Source organism: Symphalangus syndactylus, chromosome 7, assembly GCF_028878055.3.
Source record: "Symphalangus syndactylus isolate Jambi chromosome 7, NHGRI_mSymSyn1-v2.1_pri, whole genome shotgun sequence".
Lineage (NCBI taxonomy): Eukaryota > Metazoa > Chordata > Mammalia > Primates > Hylobatidae > Symphalangus > Symphalangus syndactylus.
This window is the reverse complement of record NC_072429.2, coordinates 87,413,739-87,420,796: the sequence shown is the minus strand read 5'-3', so window position 1 is coordinate 87,420,796 and position 7,058 is coordinate 87,413,739. Positions and strand designations below refer to the sequence as shown.

General features: G+C 34.8%; 1 long non-coding RNA gene across 1 annotated transcript; it reads left to right on the top strand.

The window, feature by feature from the left end:
* The first annotated feature begins 1,630 nt into the window (after positions 1-1,630).
* Positions 1,631-2,227, top strand: LOC129485880 (uncharacterized). The gene is made up of 3 exons (XR_008658801.1): positions 1,631-1,659; positions 1,897-2,072; positions 2,157-2,227. It is a non-coding gene; the product is annotated as an uncharacterized lncRNA (long non-coding RNA).
* Positions 2,228-7,058: the final 4,831 nt, after the last annotated feature.

The following is a 7,058-nucleotide window of genomic DNA, read 5'->3' as shown; positions in this document are numbered from 1 at the left end:
ATTGGTCCATATATCTGTTTTGGTACCAGTACCATGCTGTTTTGGTTACTGTAGTTTTGTAGTATAGTTTGAAGTCAGTTAGCATGTTGCCTCCAGCTTTGTTCTTTCTGCTTAGGATTGTCTTGGCTATGCGGGCTCTTTTTTGGTTCCATATCAAATTTAAAGTAGTTTTTTCTCTGTAAAGAAAGTCAATGGTAGCTTGATGGGGATACCATTGAATCTATAAATTAATTTGGGCAGTATGGTCACAATGTTGATTCTTCCTATCCATGAACATGGAATGTTTTCCCATTTATTTGTGTCCTCTCTTATTTTCTTGAGCAGTGGTTTGTGGTTCTCTCTGAAGAGGCCCTTCATATCCCTTGTAAGTTGTATTCCTAGGTATTTTTTTCACTTTGTAGCAATTGTGAATGGGAATTCACTCATGATTTGGCTCTGTGTTTGTCTGCTATTGGTGTATAGAAATGCTTGTGATTTTTGCACATTGATTTTGTATCCTGAGACTTTGCTGAAGTTGCTTATCAGCTTAAGAAGTTTCTGGGCTGCAATGATGGGGTTTTCCAAATATACAATCATGTCATCTGCAACAGAGACAATTTGACTTCCTCTTTTCCTATTTGAATACCCTTTATTTCTTTCTCTTGCCTGATTGCCCTGGCCAGAACTTCCAATACTATGTTGAATAGGGGTGGTGAGAGAGGGCATCCTTGTCTTGTGGTGGTTTGCAAAGGGAATGCTTCCAGTTTTTGCCCATTCAGTATGGTATTGGCTGTGGGTTTGTCATAAATAGCTTTTATTATTTTGCAATGCTTTCCACTAATATCTAGTTTATTGAGAGTTTTTAGTAAGAAGGGATGTTGCATTTTGTCAAAGGACTTTTCTGCATCTACTGAGACCAGACGGATTCACAGCCTAATTCTACCCGAGGTAGAGAGAGGAGCTGGTACCATTCCTTCTGAAACTATTCCAAACAATAGAAAAAAAAAAAAAAGGCCTTCCTCCCTAACTCATTTTATGAGGCCAGCATCATCCTGATACCAAAACCTGGCAAAGACAGAGCAAAAAAAGAAAACTTCAGGCCAATATCCCTGCTTAACATCAATGCAAAAGTCCTCAATAAAACACTGGCAAACCGAATCCAGCAGCACATCAAATAGCTTATCCACCGCGATCAAGTCGGCTTCATCCCTGGGATGCAAGGCTGGTTCAACATATGCAAAACAATAAACCTAATCCATCACATAAAGAGAACCAATGACAAAATAACTTTTTTATTTCTCTAATTTTCTCTGAAAAAATTCTGCCTGTATTTGAAAAAAAAAATGTAAAGCCGGTTTCTTTCATTTAAGCGAATGTAAAGAATAGCTCTGCTATGAATAGCCTATGATAGAATTAACTACTGTTTAAAAATTACCAAAAGAATCTTGATAAATTTCTTTATGATTTCTAGGAATGGTTAATAGAAGAAATGTATTTTAAAATTATGTTAGTTCACTTAATCAATTTTTCTCAATATATGTCTAAAAAATTTCATTACTTTTCTGCTCTAGGAAGGACCTCGGGAAACCTGCCCAGCAATCATAAATGCAGCTTTCATCCTGCAAGTGATCTTACTTTGCATGCCACTGAGCCACAGGTTCATGAGCAAGAGAATAGAAGGTATGAAGCATAAACTTCTCAACTGTAAAGGCAGGGTGGATAGAAAGTCAAATATAGAAAACACACACTTCCATACTTAATCCAATATTCCTTTTGAATACAAATGAGAGTGATACACATTATGCTAGTAATTAGATTAGAAAAACAATATTTTGGAGGGAAGTCTAAAGGAAGCAACAACATGATATGCAAAAGAATTCTAATATATCCTTTCGGTGTGTTTTTTTTTTCTTTCAGTCAGATTCATTTATAAGGCCTCTGCCAAACTAATTTAGCTCCTGCTATAGGTACCACTCAGAATTCATTTTCACAGATGCTCTTTTTAATCTTCACAATGCGGAGCTGAGTGGATGCTCTCAAAGGCCCCCTAGTTTCTTGTATGTCTTGTTTTGAAGATGCAGAGTCTTCCCAAAGTGAGTATCTGTATTTAACTCAGGTCTACACAGTTTTACATCTCACAAGATTGTTTGGCTAATTTATATCTAACATTAGTTCAGGACTGAATTTACTGTATAATTGTATTGAGCACACTAGACAACTTCAAGTGAATACCAGGGGTACATCCAGTAAGTTTTTTAGTTTGCTCATATTAAGTTTTCTTTTCATATTAACCTTGCTTTTCTGTTTTTACTCTAATTTTAGATAAATATTATTCCTTTGAAAGTTTTGATGTTCCTTTTCCAAAATATGGGTTAGTCTGAGAATAAGCACATTTAGGTAATGGAGTCATTAAACATCCTAACGTGTCAAAATTCATCAACCATATGTCTGTAAAGTCAGTCTATGCTATGTAACTGTCCCTCTCAAGCAGTTAAGTAAACATCCCGCACAAAAAAAAAATTAGCAACTATTTCTTAATTTTAAATCCATCCAATATTTTCATGCGTCAGATACATGACAATAATGATTACAGGAAAATATTGTGAGAACATTTCTCTGGATTATTTCTTGAGAAATGATCTCAATTTCACTTATATAATGGCTTCACAGAGAAAGAATACCCTTTGACAATGAAACATGGTCATTACATTAGTTGGTAATATAAAGATAAACCAGACTCAAGTGAAGTTTTCTTAAAACCGATATTACTTGGACAGTAAAACTCAGGGCATTGTCTCTTCATCTTGCAATTCACTTTTCATTTATGCACAAAGGCCAGATAAGCATTATTAAAAATGTGAGTGCAGCCAAACTGTCTATAGTTGGCCTTAGCTTATTTTTGGCAAAAATTTAAGAAAATTTTATATTAATACAGAGTGCCAAAAAAGCTTTAGATTAAATAGATGTTAGATGATTTGTCTGAAGCTCTACGACTTTAGAAATATTTGCTATATGGGTGTGAATCATATAGCATAGAAAAAGGACTATATTGTATACATTTTTTTCAACGCTTTTAAATGAATAACAAATGCAAGAAATATGTTTACTGTTTTATTTAAGTTATTAAAAATCATTGGTAATTTTTTTAAACTGAAACAAACTATATGCTATTATTTTTTAAATTTTTTAATTTTTTTATTCTTTTAACTTTGCAGAGTCTCACTCTGTCACCAGGCTGGAGTGCAGTGGTATGATTTCCGCTCACTGCAACCTCCGCCTCCCAGGTTCAAGTGATTCTCCTGCCTCAGCATCCCAAGTAGCTGGGACTACAGGCATGCGCCACCAAGACCAGCTAACTTTGTTTGTATTTTTAGTAGAAACAGGGTTTCACCATGTTGGCCAGGATGGTCTCAGTCTCCTGATCTCGTGATCTGCCTGCCTCGGCCTCCCAAAGTGCTGGGATTACAGGTGTAAGCCACCACACCCAGCCTTAATGTTTAAAGTCAAATTTGTTGAGCTGTAATTTAGTAACAAAATGCCCTTATTTTAATATAGAGTTTTATGAGTTTGGACAAATGTATTTGCCTATGTAGCCATCACATTCAAGATATAAAATGTTTGCATCATCCAAGTATATTACTAACACCCCTTTGCAGTCAACCCCAAACTCCCACCTTCTCCTGGGTAACTACAGATCAGCTTTCTAGCAACATAGATTGGATTTGTCTGTTCTGGATCCTTTATGTGTCATTCATCGGGTATATTTTTGAAATTCCTCCATGTTGTTTCATGTATATCACTAAATTTTAGATTTTTTACCAATACATGTTTTCAATTTAAGCTTTTTGGTTTCTTCACGATAAAACACTCAGTTTAGGAAAAAAAAAAATAGATTTCCTTTTCTTAGTAATGCATTGCAGTCGGAGACACCTGGGTTCCAAAGTTGGCCCTGAAATTTGTAAACCAAATGGACATTTGCAAGTCACTCAACCATTCCAACCCTCTACTTCCAGAAAAACAGAGAAACTACCTCTTTACTTGAAATGTTGCAATAAAATTAAATGAGAATTTGTATAAGGCATCTGGCACAAGTACATAGTAGTAGGCACTCAGTACAACTTATTCTAAACAATTATTTCAATAAAGCCCATAAAATTTCCCACAATTCTGTATTATTTTTGCCTCACTGCAACCAAAAATATGTGTAACTCCTTACATAGAAGTTTTATAAACTACACTTTTGATTAACTGTTGCCTCTCACTATAAAATTACAAACTTGTAATGTATATTCTTTTAAAATTGGGATCAAACCTGTCTAACTACTGCTCTTGCAGTCTTGCCTTTAACAGTAGTCATATCCATTTATTATTCTTTCATGCACAGTATTTATCAAGAACTTAACATGTGTGGCTGCTCTTCTGAATACTTATTTCATCCAAATCTCTGCTATGTTTCTTTTTATTAGAAAGGATTTTATGGGCAACCAATCTGATGCAGTATTCTCTATCATCCGCTTTCGCATTTGCCTATTTTAGTCCCTTTGTTACCCTTATTCTTGTACACACACACACGCATTGTTGGTGTCACCAAATGAAGTATATGCTTCATGAGGATAAGAATTTTGTTTTGTTACCATGATATTCTCAGCATCTACAAAAATGCCAAGTGAAGGTAGAAGCTCAGCAAGTGCTTATTGATCAAACTAACAGCTCTGATGAAAGCAAACAACTCTCATCATGACTCAGAGCTTTGGGATAAGTGGTCTTACCCCTGGATCTCAGGACAGACTAGCAAACTTCTTTGTGACACAACTGCTCTCTCTTTTTGGGTTATTCACAAAATTTGAATCACTGCTGCTTTTTTTTTTTTACGTCTGCTTTCTGAAACCCTCCAAACTAACCTTAAGTTGCTACTGGGTTTTCTCCTCTTTTTCTACAGAGTAGGTCCAAGTGAGGTAGGAGACCGGCAGCACTTGTTTTCTGGTCACAACTCTGCTGACCAAAGCAGGATCTGGTCCAGACAGGATAAAGTGACAAAACTGACAAGAACCAGCAGATGGCTACAAAAGCAATTCCTGGCTGCCCTCATTGCTCATTAGCATCAGACACTACCACCAGCACCAGGACAGTTTATAAACGTCATGACAATGACCCGGAAGTTGCCACAGCTTTTCTAGAAAGTTATAAATAACCCACCCATCAATTTGCATTGAAAGTTATAAATAACTCACCCCTTAATTTGCATGTAATTAAAGTGGGTTTACATGAGAATAAATACTGTTGCCAGGAGCCCATAAGTTGCTGATTTTGGATGCACTGCCTATTGAGTTAGATGTGCTCCACAAGGAGTAGTACCATTCAACAAAGGATTGATGTCTAACATCACCAGCTTTTCCTTGAATTATTTCCTGGGTGAAGCCAAGAACTCTAAGAGCTAAGCCCCAATTTCAGGGCTTGCCTTTCCTGCAACACAAGGGCTAGTGTCCAGATGGCCCCACTACTGGTGAGGCCACTAATTGTAGCTTTTTAAAAATTTACATGCTATTTATGTTGCATAATTTTCTACTTTCCAAATAATTATCTCAAAGCAAGCTTAGTTTTAAAAAAAAAAGACCCAATTAAATGTAACCAATATTTCTAATTTTTGATAAAAATCACTAGGACTTAGCTTGTTGAACCTGAAATAGAAAGACATGGACAACATCGCTTTTAAGTTCTTTCTCCTCTTCAAAACAGCCTAAATCTTCTAAAAATAATAACAGCTATGTTTATTTAAAAATTCCATTTTATAATAGTTTTTATAATTTTTTTATTCTTTAAAGTATTTCAAAGGAAATTTATTTTTTTTCAGGTGGAAGCAAAGTGATACTAATAAATTTGAGTATACTAAAATATCCTGGTCAACAACTTTCTACAGGTAGTATTATTCCACAAAATTTCAACATATATATGTCAAAGTTATTACTCTAATATTTTTCTATTATTGTTTTGCCCAATTATAGTGAATTGTATTCTTATCTTGTCTAGACTGAAGCTGGCACCATATTCAATTAAGATAAATTCTATTTCATTTCCAAAAAAATTACCATATTTATTGTACAAAAAAATTAACAGGCTTTGAAAACAAATTTCTGTTCTTCCTTTCAGAGAAGGAAATGGCACTCATGTTTTCTGAATTCCAAGTTTTTATGATGTTCTTTTTCATTTCTCTTGTACTTGAAATTTAGTGACTTCTGGACCCAGGAGATAAAGGATTTTTATCTCTGTATTCTCAGAGTTTGAAAGGAAAAAGAAAAAATAAAAACTAAAATGCTTCTTTCCTTGTCCTGAACTTAAAAAACAGTTTTACTCTAGATTTTAGCATTTGTCAGCAGGCATAGATGAAAGAGAACAAATAATTCTGCTTTTCCTTTATGAATTTGTTAAAATTTTTAGAGGATCCAAATACATGAAATTTATCTTCATGACAAATGTTACTGATGAAAAACAGTAATTCAGATTTGTCTTCTCTAAGCCCAGATATTTTTCAGCTATGCATCCTTTTATTTTCAAATTGATTATAAAATCCTTAGTCTCATCTCTTACAATCCGTGGTCTAAATTTTAAATGTGGGGGATCATTTTGTCTGTGATAAGTACCATCATTAAGGTTAATAGAGGTGCTGGAGGAACATCTGAGTCATAAAGGTAAGGACATTTTGGGGATGCTTCACAGAGAGATGATTAAGCAAGTGGTATATGAATGCTCAACTGGAATGTTTTCCAATCTAAATAGATAAATAGAAGTAGAGGAAGATTCTCTAGGTAGCGGGAACATCTTGTACTAACACAAGGGCATAAGCTTTTCTGGGAATGATAAGAATCCCTGCACAGCTCTCAGATAGAATTTATGAAGGACATTTAAGGATGCAACTAGAAAGATAGATTAAGGTCACACTGGGAAATTCCAATAAATAATATTCAATCAGCTGCAGAATTTGAACATTTTCTTCTATAGTAAGTAGCCTTAGGTAGCTTTGAAATCCAATTTGTATTTTAGAAAAATCATTCAACAGAAGTGTGAAGACCTGAATTAAGCAG